This window comes from Aricia agestis, chromosome 5 (genome assembly GCF_905147365.1).
Source record: "Aricia agestis chromosome 5, ilAriAges1.1, whole genome shotgun sequence".
Classification (NCBI taxonomy): Eukaryota; Metazoa; Arthropoda; class Insecta; order Lepidoptera; family Lycaenidae; genus Aricia; species Aricia agestis.
In genome coordinates, this window is record NC_056410.1 from 338,510 (window position 1) to 355,582 (window position 17,073).

Genomic DNA, 17,073 nt, shown 5'->3' on the forward strand with positions numbered 1-17,073 from the left:
TATTTTTTATACTGAGCGGCATTTTATCTTAAATGAAGTGTTTCTAATACAAAAACCACTGAAAAATACTTTAATGAGCAGCCCACATTAAAACAAAAAAAAAAATGTAGCTTCATTTGGATAAGAGGAACAACAATTTTATATGTGATGATCCCAAAATATGTATTGTTCTATTTTTAGGAACTCAAAAGTTTAGAATCATGCCCAACGATTTAGGGGGCGGGGGAGGGGTGGAGGGGGGGTAAACCCCGTTTATATATAAAAGTTAGAGATGTGCCGATCATGACTTCGGCCGACTAGCCGATTTTCTGTAACACTTCTTTACTGCTGTTTAGCGGGTAAGTCACATACGCCGCCTGCGTAGGTGTCGGATCGTGTCATGTTTACTTCCTGTACGTTACTTTTTTATAATAGGTACATTAATGGTATTATAATTATACATGCACTCTTGATCTAATAATAAATACCTAATTTGTTGTTAGCAACTACAAAAAAATAATAATTCTTTACTAGCAAGTAGCAAGTAATTTCAGAAATACTTCATTTAATTTTAAAATATGTAAGACTTATGAAGTGTGATATTAAATGAACACATTATAAATAATAAAGGATTTTCTATAATATTATTTCAATAATTTTAGCAAAAATTAAAAAATAATAAGCCGGATAGTCGGCGCTTTTTGCCGACTATTCGCCGACTACAAATGTGGGCGGATAGTCAGCTTTACCGAATAGTCAGCGACTAGTCGGCACATCTCTAATAAAAATCTTTTATAAATTACTCAAATTATAATCCTTAACGGAACGTCAAAGAAATGGTTAAAAATTTTAATGGCGACCTATACCAAAAAAAAACAACTGGCTTCAACTATGAGTCGACGGAGAGGACTCCTACTTCTGGGTGGTTCACAAAAAAATAACCACGATTGCTAAGGAGAGAGCTTCACTGCGCTGCGCTACGCTCCCGGCCGCCTTAGCCATCTAACCTAACTCAAAAAAGTCGTATTGGTCCGCAGCCCAAATCACCTGACTGCAACGATTCGTCGCTCCGCCCCCATTCAAATTCACACGCATTTAACAATATATATTTTTCATTAAAACACGTATTAAAATATAAAATATAAAGCCTCATTCCTCATTGTCTAAAATTGCAATACTACCAGCTATTTTAGTCACGGCTACACTTCAAATTGTAATTGAACGCCAAATATAGTAAATGATCACCCAATATAGTAAATGATCACCAAGTATAGTATATGATCACAAAATATAGTAAATGATCACCAAAAATAGTAAATGATCACCAAATCTATACATCTATACATATAAATAAAATTGGAGTGTCTGTTTGTAATATTGAAAGAACCGTTTTTTACTAAATGCATATGAATGTATATAGGGTACAGACACCAAAACAACATTTTTTACAATTTTTGTCTGCATGCCTGTCTGTCTGTCTGTTTGTTCCGGCTAATCTCTGATATGGCTGGAGCGATTTTGACGGGACTTTTTTTGGCACATAGCTGATGTAGTAAGGAATAACTTAGGCTACTTTTTAACCGACTTTCAAAATGGAGGAGGATATAATATTATTTCACTTTTTTATAAATGAACCTTAAAAAGGGGATTTATTTTCTCTTTTTTATTATCTTTCTTATCACATTTTGCTGACGCGGACGAAGTCGCGGGCAACAGCTAGTATAGTATATGATCACCAAATATAGTAAATGATCACCAAATAAAGTAAATAATCACCAAAGCGAGCAAATCAATGCGATATTTCTGTATAAATAAATCACTACGATTGACAAAAAATATAAGCATACTCCATATTATGTTATATTCAGCAGTTTGGACCTGAAGAGTTAACAGACGGTCACCTACCCTACCCTACTTATACTGAGTCCCGTTATCATTATTATATTACTAGCTGTCCCGGTGAACTTTGTGTCACTTTAAAACCTTCTATGGACTTCTACGAATATTTTGAGACTAAAATTAGCCCAATCCGTTCACCCGTTTTCGAGTTTTAGCGTTACTAACACAATTGAAAATCCATTTTTAATTTTTATATATATAGATTATTATTTATTTACGGTAGTCAAATAACGATATGTAATTCTTTTGTTTCTCATTAAAATGTAGTTCAAATTTAGTTTTTATTATTTATTATTTTCCGGTTAGCAGTATTTTTTTTTGGTTCATTTTTCTTTAATAGGATAGCAAAATGAAAATACTTTGGTTTAATTTTAGTTTTAGATTTAATTTTAGATTAAAATGATAGTATGATGTTGGTGATCATTTACTAATTTTGGTGATCGTTTACTATTTTTGGTTTTACAATAATTTATTTGGAGTCATTTTGCATAAATAGGATAGCGATATGTTAAATCTTTGGTGATCATTTTACATTAAAATGCTAGTATAATGTTGGTGATCATTTACTAATTTTGGTGATCATTTACTATTTTTGGTTTTACAATGATTTATTTGGAGTCATTTTACATAAACATTTTGCTATCCTATAGCGAAATGTTAAATCTTTGGTTATCATTTTACATTAAAATGGTGGTCTATATTTTAGTGATCGTTTACTATTTTTGTCTGTGAAATGTTACTATTTCTGGTGATGAGTTAATTATAAGCCATATAAAATTATTATATTACCATAATATTATAATACTAGGTATGATGGGTCAAATGGGATTAAGTATTATAGTATAGATGTAGTCTTAGCCCGTCATCGCGTGGCCACTTTCATACAAGTAGTGTGCGTTTATTTTCTTGAATATTTCTATTTGTCAATTATTTCGAAGCACATTATGATAAAGGAAAGAAAGTCAATTAGTTCATGATATCGATTAACTATAGTTCAAGTGATGAGAATCCGTAAACACACGTAAAAAGCTATGCAATTTTTATAGCCAAATTATTAATTGATGTGACATTTTTAGTGCTAATGCCTTATATAGCACGAATAAGGGATTATTAAACTTATAAATTATCTTTTTAGCTTACAAAAATACCGATTGAAAAGCCCGAAAAACGTTGTTCAAAACTTACGTATTTAATGTTAAATCCACGTGTTTGAGGCATTCTTTGACCATTCTTATGGTTTATTATTTAGCGGAACCACAAAACTCAACAATATCTAGCATTAAACGTTCACTAAAAACCTTTATTAATACTTTTATCACATGAAATATGCAGACCGACTCCTTTGTTATGTCCTAGTAAGTAGGACATAACATTACACGCTTTTGACGCTTATACACCGATATAAGGCTCTCTCCTAAGTATATAGTACCTCAATGAGATGGGTAATATGATAATATTATGGCCGCGTAATGCTCGCCGACAATATATGTGTTATCAAATATATGTGTTATCCTTTGTCATTCACTGAAGAAATGATTATGGATTCAGTAGTTTTTAGTAATTATATTCACCTTACCTTTACTTATAAACCTTCCTCTTTAATAACTCGATCTATTAAAAAAACCGCAGCATCAAAATCCGTTGCGTAGTTTTAAAAGATCAAGGGCGAAGCCAAACGAGCGTAATGCCGAGCAGAATTCTACTGCATTCAGTTTCATACAAAAGTCATGTTTGATTCACACGAGTGTAATTTTGAGAGTCGTGATTTGTATGAAAAAAAATCTGCCCGGCAGAAATTCTGCGGCTCACGACTCACAAATTACGCTCGTTTGGCTTCGCCCTAAAGGGAACAACGGGTCATGAGTCATGACTCATGAGGGATAAAAAGCGACTTTGTTCTATATTATGTACTTAATGATTTATTATATTTAAAAAATATACCTATTTATTTATTATCTGTAGATAAAAAACGTGACGACTTAGCGGATTGTCGTCTCAAAATCGTGTGTCGTGCTGTGCGGTGTCGTTCCGTGTGAAAACGGTACCTACAAAGAAATGTATGGCGCGCGGAGTCGTTACCGCATTTTGTCGTGTCGTGTCGTGTCTCGTGTGAAAACGCTCTTAGGATAGTTTTAACGCTTACCCACGGGCTACGGGTCCATAATTTTGTACTAAATATAGTCTGTCAAAAAAGTGAAGAAATTAAAATCGTAGTGTCGTCCCTTTTTTCTGATTGATTTTCGAAAGGGATGACCATTGAGATACTAATTATAGCCGACGCCGGACGCGACGCGAGTCGCGACCCTAGTAGTACCTACGTAGTCGTTGGGCGTGACATCACAAAATCACAAATCATTCGATAGAGTATGCCGCCAAGTGTTGTTGTTACGTTTGACGTATTAATATGACAAAAGTCATTGTTAACGTCGCGGTCGGCGGTCGTTACTTACTATAGTTTGTGCGTTTTATGTTTTTTTTTGTTTGGTGATATGCGTGACACATTATAATTGATAATAGTAGGGAACTTACCTAACAAAAATTAATCGATAGTTTAAAAATATCGAATCACTTCGTAAAGGAATTGCAATCGAAATTATCGATTTCGTACTGACATTTCAGTGGTGCCGGCGATTTAAGATGGCCGCCCTTTTTTATCGATTTGATTTCGATTCAACAGAGTCAATCTCTATTGACATAAGTTTCGTTTCATGCTTATGACATTTTTCAAATATTTTCGTAACAATAATTTTATACTCCTATATTTCACAGTTAATATTTATAATTTTTATTAATAATTTAGCATTTAGCAACTTTTCATTTTTATTCATTTACAATTATGTATAGGAAACATTTGTTTTTGTAGATGGAACATAATTTATTACATTTTGTTTTTTTTTTGTTTTCTTGTAAAAAAAACCCGTAGCAAGGAACATGAAAACTGTCACCCATATCATCTTAAAACGCACAAACTATAGTTGATAGTTGTTTATATTTTGGCACATGCAAAGAAAACTGTCAGAATTCAATTTCAAAATCTTTATTTTAAAAATAAATTATTATATCAGCTAGCGCGCCAGCTCTTAACCGATTCGTTGCGATGTCTAATTTTGCTAACTTCTAACTGTGGCGTTGATCAAAAATAACGTGACACTGTTCAGTGCCATGACACGCATCTCTTCGCATCGCATGTCTTCAGCCATGCGGAAAAGAAAACAGTATTTTGACAGTTTTTTACATAGCTTCAATACTTTTAGTTTACATTCGAAATCTGACGTGAACGGACCGGCTGCGGCACAATGTTTTAGGTGATTAGAAAATCTATCTAAACCTTTTTAATTTGTTTCGCATTTTCTAATAATTTGCTTGATTATGATTAATGAGGTATTAAAAATTAGATATAAAAATCTTATTTTGGTTTTCCTCGTAAAAAATTCAACTATTATACTATGCAAATGAAATATTGGCAAGTTTAATTAAATAGATATTTACAAAAAAATCAAAATTATTTTTATAGTGTCATTGTTTATTTCTAAGAATTACAGCAAAAAAGAAAGTACAGTCCCGAGACAGAAATAATTGAAACTCAATGCCACAATGACGAAGTGATAGAACATAATGGAGAATGTTACTAGGTATGCCAAATTGTTTGAAATTTTGTCACAGTAAAGCCTGTATGTATACAAATACACTAGTTTCTGTTGTAATCAAAAATACCTAGTAGTTTTGATTTTATAGGCATTCAAAGTTTCGAAAAATATCGAGTCCCGCTAACAGTCCCGTGACCGCTTGTGACGTCATGTCACAATTATTGCGCCGCGCGGGCCCCATACATTAAACGTGATTTTTTGGCTTTTTTTGCTCTTTATCAATAACGGCAACAGGTGCCTACCTTAGACCAAGACCTTAATTATAAGTGTACTGTAATAATTAATAATGATATTAAAATAAAATAAAAAATTAAGAGGGGCTCCCATACAAAAATCACAGTTGTTGGCTTATTTAAAAAAAAAAAAAAAAACCAAACATCATCGTATTTTGAACCTATTTAGCACCTTTTATAGTCTTTTAGGTTGAGGCAGATACCTTTAATCAATACATTGTCGTTTGATGAGTGATTTTGTGAAAATCCTTTTATTATTTTAAAAGATTATATAATTCGTACTTAGCGTACCAAGGTAGAAATTTGGTAACGGAATCCAAGTAATCGAAGGAACTCCTCAAAATGTAAATGGAAACATATGCCAATTTTGCTTTTGTATAAAGTATTCTAGGCATATGGTTACCAAAAGTAAGATTTTGCACCAAGATATATACTATGGTCCGAGGGTGCTGAAAAAAACACCAAACTCTTTATAGATCTAAAGTCACTAAGCAGAACACTTAAGTGTTTACAGAAAGCCTTACATAACTATCTAAAAAGAGTGAAATTATCATTTTTAGAAAGTCGGTACCAGCTCAGAATCGTGAATTCTATGACAAAATACTTTGGGACTGGTAGTTTAGTTCATTTAATAATATTCTACCTTCTATAATATTCAAATTTCTACCTTGGTACGCTAAGTACCAATTATATCATATTTTAAAATAATAAAAGGATTTTCGCAAAATCACTCATCAAACGACAGTGTATTGATCAAAGGTATCTGTCTCAACCTAAAATACTATGAAAAGTGCTAAATAGGTTCAAAATACGATGATGCGTGGTGTGAGGGAAGTGATGATGATGACGAATAATCTATGCTTTCAGTTCTTGAAACAACACCGAAACCCCCAAACATGTATCTTCAAGGAGGTTGGAGTTCTGTTCACCAAAATCAAAATTAAAATCAAAAATATTTTTATTCGGAGTAATTTTTTTTCAAAAACTTTACCGAACGTCGATACTACGGTGCCTACCACCGGGAACTACACATTCGGGAACTAACCCGGCGAGAAGAACCGGCGTAAGAAACTCGCACGGGGCCATCTTTTACTAAAAAGATGGAAAATTACAATTTAAAACATATACAGTACAACACGGTCACATTAACCTGACGCACCACTGGAATGTATATGCAAGCTTCGTAATGACGTCATGACCATGCGTCTAGTTAATTTGACTGTGTTATATAACAATATTATCACTAAGAGCTATTTACAATAGGAATTATAAAAAATATTCTAGTAGCCTGTAAGAACCACCCTATTCCCAAGGTGTGTTGTCGTCGATGAAATCATTGATTTTATAATAAGCTTTAGTACACAAACGTTCTTTTACTACAATTTTAAATTTATTGATAGACAGATTTTGAACGTTTTCTGGGATTCTATTGTACAGGCGTATACACTGGCCTTTAAAAGATTTGCTGACTTTGCTAAGTCTGATCACTGGTATTTCTAATTTGTTCTTATTCCTAGTGTTAAAACAATGATTGTCGCTTTTCTTTTTGAAATTATTTAAGTTCTTTCTTACATACAGTACGTTATCATCATCACATATTGAGATGCGACGGTCAGAATATTTATTTCCTTAAACTTTTCTCTTAAGGATTCACACGATGACATCTTAAAAATAGAACGTATGGCTCGCTTCTGCAGCACGAATATTGAATTAATGTCCGCTGCATTTCCCCATAGAAGGATTCCATATGACATAATGCTGTGGAAGTAACTAAAGTAAACAAGTCGCGCTGTTTCTACATCAGTTATTTCTCTGATTTTTTTAACAGCATATGCTGCAGAACTGAGCCTATCCGCCAGATTTGCAATATGCGGACCCCACTGTAATTTACTGTCTAAAGTTATACCTAGGAAAACAGTGGTGTCCACTAATTTCATTTTCTCATCATTTAATAATACATTGGTTTGTACTTGTCTAACATTTGGCAAACTGAACTTTAAACATTTCGTTTTGTTAGAATTTAATAGTAAATTATTAGCATTAAACCATTGTACTATTTTTAAGAGAGCACTATTTACCTCGTCGTAATTATATTGTTGTCGCTTCACATTAAAAATTGGTGAAGTGTCATTAGCAAAAAGTACTATCTCATGCTTATCTTAAACTAGATAAGGTAGGTCATTTATGTAAATGAGAAAAAGAAAGGGACCTAAAATAGATCCTTGTGGAACACCTAGCTTTATTTTACTACCATTAGACCTTTTAGAATTAATTTCAACTCTTTGCGTTCTATTCTCTATTATATTCACCGCCTTCGAACCATGGTATAATAATATCTTGTTGCAAGATCTTACTTTTTGGTAAGATTTACTTGGAATACTTCATTATTTATCCAAAATCACTATAAGTTTCTATTTGAAACACTTACTTCAGATTATGAATCGAAATCACAATATAATCCAGATAAATATGCGGTTTTAGTATAAATATCGAGGAATTCCCTTAATTACTTATGGATCCCATCATGAAGTCACTTTTTTATGAACATGGTACCAAATTCGGATTAAACCCGATACAATAGCGAAAAAATCTTAAAAATCGGTCCACAATTGGCGAAGTGATCGTTGAACATACAAAAAAAATACATAAACAGACGAACATAATATAACCTCCTCCTTTATGGAAGTCGGTTAAAAAAATACAAATAAATAATCGGCCAAGTGCGAGTCGGACTCGCGCACGAAGAGTTCCGTACCGCTAGTCCACTACATAGCAAAAGTGACTGTTTTTCAAAGTCCAACAATTGTGACTTTTGTATGGGAGCCCCCCTTAATTTTTTTATTTTATTTTAATATTATTATTAATTATTAAAGTACACATATAATTAAGGCCTTGGTGAAAATTCCAAGTGCCTACCTGGTGCCGTTATTGATAAAGAGCAAAAAAAGTTAAAAAATCACGTTTATTGTATGGGGCCCGCGCGGTGCAATTGTGATAATATAACGTCACACCGTAACCGGGCGCCCGCGTCGTTAGTTACAAGTTGTTTTGCTTATAAATCGGAAACTTATTAACGCATCCAAGTAATTCTTTCACTAGTATTTATTATTTTTGACAGAGAATAAGGACTGCTAATAATAAAAATTTGGTAACATTCTCCATTCGCAAACGCAACTTCATTACAAAATAAACGTAACTTTCAAAAAGGTTGGTGGGCCCTATTCTATAAAAATCTTACAATATCCAGAAACGAAGGCTACGAGAATAATATACGTAAAAAATGATGATAGTTTGATTTTGGCCAAAAACTTTCTAGCTTAATTGAAGGAGTTATCATTGATTTTAAAATTACACACATCCGCGCCTAACACCACACGCAAAAAACAGTGATGGCACTGAAACGTGCCATCCGCAACGAATCGGTTAACATAACAAGGCGAAACCCGAAAGAGATGACAGGTAATAATACTCGTCCGTTGACCGTTACGACGTCTTTAGCATTATAGGTTTATGTCTTTTGTATCAGTCGAAGTTTGTATGGTAGTCGAAATCGAAAAACACATGTTGGTCGTGTGTCTTCCTCTTTCCCACGCATTAGAGCGAGAGCGGCGATATTACAGGCTGTCGATGTCGCTCGGTGAGTTCTGTCGAGACTCGAGGGTGTCGCCATTTTCATTTTGACGAATATTGACAGCACGGCAGACAGACTGTGGCGCGGTAGTCGACGCTGCGTCTAGTCACTTGTGTTGATTTTTATTTTGATTGTGAATAATTTTGAACGTGTTATTTTAGTTAGAGGGAATTCTTGTCCATATCTTTATGTTTAAATTAGACACCGCGTCATTGATAAGCCGAGTGAATATTTTATCGTGTGTTTGCGGTTTTATTGCACACTCGATTCTTTTTTCTTGGTGTTTTTGAGAACTGCAAGACGTGATCAATAAGTGCAAGATGTATTACAGATGACTCTGCATCACGTTAACCTCGGCATTTTCGATCTGGTGAGTCCGTTTTATCTGAATATTGGGGAAACGTAGGGAGTTATTTTTGTCTTTGTGCTCCTTTATAAAAATGTAAAATCTACAAACCTAGAATAATTGCGCGGCTGGAACGTGCCGTCCTCGTATTTTTCACCGTAAACATCCCCGGGACTCCTGTTGCGGTAGCTTCAGTTTGTTTACGAACTGTCACGGGCAGTATACGGCCTAAGATATATTGCCTGGGTTGGCGACTATGCGTGAGCGGGGCACTAGTGCGACTTCGGGCCTTACGTCCGGCCGATAGAGTCGAGAACGGCGTGCACGGCGGGCGATAACAGCTCGTGGAATTAATTTATCACACGGCGCGCTTGACAAGTTGAAAACATAAATTCGACCTTGGCGTACCACGTGGTCGCGGCGGCGGGCGCGGGCGGGCGCCGGCCGTCGCGGCTATGTTATGACAACTGACGAATTACAACCCGCAATAATAATTACTGTTATAAATGTGTGTTGTATTCTGCCACTAATATATACCTACTTAAATAAAATACTACTGCTCTAATAAGCATTAAAACTTCGTAAAATGGGGGTACTGTCCTCATACTAAGTCTGGAAGTGAATAAGTACTTTCATTAATATAATAATAATATAATATCTATGGACGCTTCACACCACGTCAGTCTGGCCCTATGCTAAGTACCTAAAGGACTTGTGTTACAGGTACCAGACAATGGAAATATATTTAATACTTTTATACTATACATATAGGTACATGTATTTAAGATTTTTATTATATCATACACATATTTAACCCGTTGATAGTGGAAAACGAGACAATATAATTTCTATTGTGTTTCAGTCACTGGTGACCGTATGGGGCTTGATGAATTAAATATATTTCTTTATTCGGGGCTTAGTGGGCCCATCAATCCCCACAAGCGGCAGCCGGCTGCCGCATAAAAATTTAAATCTATTGTGTCTGCGATACCCACAATGGAGGTGCTACATTAAAAACTTGAAAGAAAAGAAAAACATTTTAACACCAGTTTTACCTTTTTTTTTAAAATAAATAATTGTTATCAGATTATGTGTTTAACATGCATATTGTCATTTGAGTTCTAACACTGCGTTTATAAGTAATTTTTTGTCTATTTTGAAATTTTGATGCCTTTCGCTAGTTAATCGGAAGAAATAATGTATCAGCCAATCAGGTCTCAGGAACATGTATTGCTTAACGAAAATTCCCAAAATAATTATTAAATAATACACCTGCTTTAGAATGGCCGCATCAATGGGTCAGGATAGAATCAAGATAGATTTCTTTTATTTCACCACCATCAATCACTCCACTGACTTTTAAGTTCTTGGCAGGAAGGGCTGACTTCTGAAAAAAATCTTAGGCAGAATAAAATATAAATCATTAAAATAATAAGTCATAAAAAACATTATATTATTTTGTGAAGTGGAATGGGAAATAAATAGATATAATATATTTGTTTCCATTCCACACAAAATAATAAAATGTTTAAGATCTGTAATTTATACTAATTAATCTAATTATATATACTAGCTGTTGTCCGTGACTTCGTCCGCATGGACTTCGGTTTATAGCTCTCGGTGTCAACAATATTGGTGTCAAATTTAAAAGCTTTTTAAAACCCTGGTGGGTACCAGAATCAAAATACCCAAAAAACAGGTGTGCAGTGTGCACATCATATTTAATTTTTTTAAACTTTTTATGCCAAATTTTAAAGCTTATTTAGCTTTAAAGCCATTTCACAACTTTACCCATAAACTATTTATCATTGATGGGTTCAGTGCATAGATAAAGTATTAAGTACTGAATAGTGAGTTACTTAAAACGAGTATAACAATCGAAAGAATCGGGAAGTCTAACTTAAGATGGTACCACCCACGTCTTATAGAAAGACATTTGAGCTAGCGCTAGCGCGATGTATCATGTAGGCGACTCTTAGCGTCATCTGTTATGAATTTTTTGAACTAACTTAATTTTAACAAATTTACGCATAAACACCACCTTACAACCACTTTTACCAGTTAAAAAGTAGCCTATATCCTTTCTCAGGTTTCAGACTATCTGTGTACAAAATTTCATTACAATCGGTTTAGTAGTTTTGGCGTGAAAGCGAGACAGACAGACAGACAGAGATACTTTCGCATTTATAATATTATTATAGTATAGATTGCAGATTTTATCGATAAAACCTTGATTTCAAATGTAACCAAAATTGTAACAAAATTTGTAATGGCTAATTTTGTATCTTCTTTCTAAACTAAATTTATGTCTATTTATTACTATCCTTCTCTATAAAGAATTAAACATCTCTTTAAAAGATTCATTACAACTTTTAGTATATGTTTGTAACCTTATGTAGATTAAAGATAGATTAAAGAAGTAAGATAATAATGTATATTAGATATTAGGGTCTTTTCAAATAATTATTTTTAATTACTGGAACATACCATAATATTATGATATTTTATATTTAGCCCCAATTTCACCAACAACTGTTAAAGGTAACGCCCGAATTAGTATCACGTTACCTCTTTCGTTTTTCTTATGAATGAAAGAGATGAAATGACATTTTAACAAGCTGTTAACACTAACAGACGTTGGTGAAATTGGGGCTTAAAATGCTGTATTCTTATTTGCTAAAATCTATTTAACACGTTCAGTGCCACAGACTCGCCCGGAGAGTTCACGTAAATTTGGTTCCAGTGCCAACGGCTCGCCTGGCGAGTTCAGTGTTTATCACTTATATTATTTCTAGAATGCATCCGTATTATCTGCTTAAATTTTATAGTTTAGATTAATTAATATATGCTAAACTAAAGATTTACGCGGTAGGCCGGGCGTGGAGATCCCGTTTACTTTTGAAAAAAAAAAAACGATTGTGTAATGCCTTGAACTCGCTAGGCGAGTTCCCGGACATAGATCCTCAAACTGTAAATATGTACATGTTAGAAAATGACGTTAACATAATAGCATGGACTACATACATACTTGTGATATGGAACTAATATACAACAAACTAGTTTCATTAGAATATACAGGGTGTAACAAAAATAAGTGATAATACTTTAGGGTGTGTACGTGTTCCTTGTAGAGAGTTCACTGTGAAAGTAGCAGCGCTGAAAGACAAAAATTTTTTTTCACTTTTGTATGGGGAAACTCGTGACGCTCGGGCCCTTGCCCATACAAAAGTGAAAAAAATTTTAGATTCGTCAAATCGTCATGTCTGTCTGTCCGTCCGTATGTCACAGCCACTTTTCTCCGAAACTATAAGAGCGCTATTGAAACTTGGTAAGTAGATGTAATCTATGAACCGCATTAAGATTTTGATACAAAAATGGATAAATTATTAAAAATTTTAGGGGTCCCATAGGTACAACTAAAACAAAAATGTGTGTGGTATCTATGGATAGGTCTTAAATCAGATTGAGTACTATTCACAAGAATTAAAAATTCAAAATATAACCTTAACCATAACCAAATTTTAAAAGATTGACAACCACTGCTTAAATTACGAAACAAACTTACCTTTTATTTTATCCAAAGAGTTTTTTGCCATTTTTACAAGCTGAATAGTCCTACAACAACACCTAACACTTTTTAATTGCGTTAAACACCTTAGTTACCCTGTAACGGCCACAAACATAACAAAAAATTGAATTTACCCTTACGTAGCGCCAGTTAACTCGCGTGGCGAGTCCGCCGTACAATGTAGGCGGCATCCGAGAAGACATCATGAAAACCGTAGTGGCAATGAACGTGTTAAATCGTTGCTAGATTGTGACTTCCATCCAACAATGCCGATAATGCCGATAGAGTTAAGAGAGTAGAGACCACTAAACATTGGAGGGGCAGACCGCAGAGGCCTAGCAGGGCACCACATTCAGTGATCATAAAATATTATGAATCTACCTTTTTCCATAAAGAGATTGATTGCACTTAGTAATCTTATTAATTGTTGGAATATGAGTGGAACCCAAAAAAGGAGATCTCCTGCCAAGCAAGGTGGTATGATTGGTGTAGCCTAGGCTTGCTGCTGTAGCCTGTAAATGCCAGCTGAAGTTATTATATAGTTAAAGTACGAAAGCGCGGTTCAGGATTGCAGCGCGCTAAATTAGTGGGGACCAATTGCATCACCACATCACTCTCCCCTGAAGACTGAATCTGTAATTTTAAAGACAAGCTATAGAGGCGCCGCCATTCTAGAAGACTTCCAGGAACTAGGAAGTCGGAACATTTGCATTGAAATACCAATGAGTCGAAACTATGATGATGCTGCACGGACTTCAGTGAGTGCTGCCGTGCGAAGCCGATGCGTCTTGCTGATCGGGAAATATAATGTGCGTGCTTGTTGAACGATCTTCATAGTGAGTGTGCTCCATAAAACCAATGCAACACTCAGAGTACCCTTCGCTGTGGGTACTGTACAGTGTACTGTGTTGTGTTACTTGCGGCGACTGGTAAGTTGGTAACAATTGAAAAGGTCTACAGAAAAATCCGCGATGGTATATTATGTCTATTTCTTATGGATATCCCACAATAACATTTTTAGGGTTCCGTACCCAAAGGGTAAAAACGGGACCCTATTACTGAGACTTTGATGTCTATCCGTCTGTCTGTATAAGCCAATATATCAATTTGATTAATCATCATCATCACAACCATAATTCATTTCATTCAAGTGTCATCACATTATGACCCAATTATTAGTAGGTACCTACTTTTCGTGATATTTTGCATCGAAGCTGATGTTTTTGATGATTATTTCGCTGTTTGTGGGCCGATTTTTTAAATTCTTGTGTTGTTGTAAAGGATATAATCTAAATTTTGTATAACAATTATTATGAAAGTGGTGATCTGACGATGGGAACTATGAGCAGTCGAGATAAATCCTTGAAACTTTTAAAAATCAAATTAAATGCCTCCAAATGTCGCCACATCAAATTCACAAAGAAAGTTTTGCCAACTTGCTACCACATAGACAATTGCTCAATTACACAAACACCGGAAATTCGCGACTTAGGAATACTAATTGACTCCAAACTAAATTTGTGCCACATTTTGACTACATGATAAAGAAAGCATCGAAGACGTTAGGGTTTGTCAAGCGTAACTCAAAAGACTTTATGGCGCATTTTCACTGGTCGATAGGGCCCGCATGCGGGGTGCGGGAGATCATGCCACGACCAATAGACATGCGCCATTCGTTGTCATAGACTCCCCGTATGCTGTATACCGTACGAGTTAACGACTAATGAAAATGCGCCCTTAGGCGCATTGACACTAGGATTCTATTGTGTAATAGCTTCGTACGCAGCATATTAGAATTCGGGAGTATTATTTGAAACCCCTGTTATGAAGTCCATTCCCAACGTATCGAATCGATTCAGAGATCTTTTACGAGACACTTGGCATATGTCACCCCGCAGATCAACAATAAATTGCAATACAATGACAGACTTTCAGTTTTTAAAATTGATAAATTATCAGATCGTAGACGCATGCTTGATCTGGTATTCCTGAGAGATCTTGTCACAGGTTCTACCCCTTGCCAGGAACTGTTACAAACCATAGGACTAGTAGTACCCGGGCCCAATACTAGGATAAGGCAGAAGCCTTTCTTTAATATTCCCAGGCATAAAACTAATGTCGGCAAGAACGCTCCTATAATAAGAATGATCAATTCATATAACATCTGGCATAAAGTATATGATTTAGACATTTTTCATGATCGCTCCACAACCTTTAGGAAGAAAATTTTATGTTGCTAAATTATTATTATTCATTGCATTTTATAAATAATTGTATACTTAATTTTTTATTTTTTTGACATTGAGTAATGGTGCCTTCTCACGGCGCGTATTATCGCAAGCCGCGCCGCGCCCGCTCGAGCCACGCGCCGTGTGAAGGGGTGGCTCGGGCTGGCGCGTTTAATATCACGCGCCAGCTCGAGCCACGCGCCCTAAGCAAGTGATGGCGTCGTTGCGTTCTCACGGCGCGTGCTACCACGAGCCGCGCGGCTCGTGCAGGCGCGTCCCGATCCGATTAAAGTCGGTACGAGCCATCCCTTCTCACGGCGCGTGATATCACAAGCCGCGCCACGCTGACAAACATTCAAGTAAAATTAAACTTTATTAACACGATAATAGATAGCATTTTGCTCTAAGTCACTACGTTAAATAAGTAAATTTTAATGAAATGCAACTTTATTTTGCCTAGTGGCAACTAGGTTGCATTTCAATCTATGCCGCTAATTTTATTATATTAAGTTTAATTCCTTTATTTTGATAACAGATGCTGCTGCTCGGCGGCTACATCGCGCTATAGGTAGCACGAAGATTTTTATTATAGGTGCCTGCCATGCACTGTAAAACTCAGGAATGAACTACCACCAGTTTTTGAGGATCAATACACGCCATAGTAATTTAGTCTCAGCCCAACGGGTATCCACTATCCCATCCCACCCTGGGACTAAAATCGCTCTGGCATGATAATTGTACAACACCAAGAGTGAGTGTAAATGGAAATAGTTTCATACTAGTTAATCACCTTATACCAGACTAGCTGTTTCCCGCGACTTCGTCCGCGTGGACTTCAGTTTATAGCGCGCGATGTCAACAAAATTGGTGTCAAAAGCTTTTATAAAAAAACCCTGGTACCCCTTAAATCAATACAGCTGTGTAGTGTGCACACAATAAGTACTTTATTTTTTATATTAAACTTTATATTTTATGCCAAATTTCAAAGCATATTTAGCCCCCCAATTACACAACTTTACCCATAAACTATTTATCATTGATAGGTTTAGCCCCAATTTCACCAACGTCTGTTAGTGTTAACAGCTTGTTAAAATGTCCTGTCTTCTCTTTCATTCATATGAAAAACGAAACAGCTAACGTGATACTAATTCGATCATTAACTTTAACAGTCGTTGGTGAAATTTGGTCTTAAGGTTACGTCACTGCCTGCACAGATAAAGTATTGAGTTATTTAATACCGTAGAATAGATATAACAATCGAAAAAAATCGAGACTTAAATGTAAGATGATACCACCTCTTATAGAAAGACTTTTGAGCAAGCGTCAGCGCGATGTAGAAGACGCACGGCGCCATCTATTATGAATTTTTTGAACAAATTTACGACCCTTACAACCCTTTTTTCCAGTAAAAAAGTAGCTATGTCCTTTCTCAGGCTTTAGACTATCTGTATACAAAATTTCATTACAATCGGTTCGGTAGTTTTGGCGTTTGGCGTGAAAGCGAGACTGACAGACAGACAGAGATACTTTCGCATTTATAAT

At 35.3% G+C, this 17,073-nt stretch overlaps 1 protein-coding gene across 1 annotated transcript in view; it reads left to right on the plus strand.

The window, feature by feature from the left end:
- The first annotated feature begins 9,409 nt into the window (after window positions 1–9,409).
- The window catches only part of LOC121727432 (homeobox protein PKNOX1-like), a 41,330-nt gene continuing 33,666 nt past the window's right edge, over window positions 9,410–17,073 (plus strand). The window contains exon 1 of the mRNA XM_042115287.1: window positions 9,410–9,759. The gene's annotated coding sequence lies outside the window, so the exon portion shown is untranslated. The remainder of the gene's footprint in view (window positions 9,760–17,073) is intronic.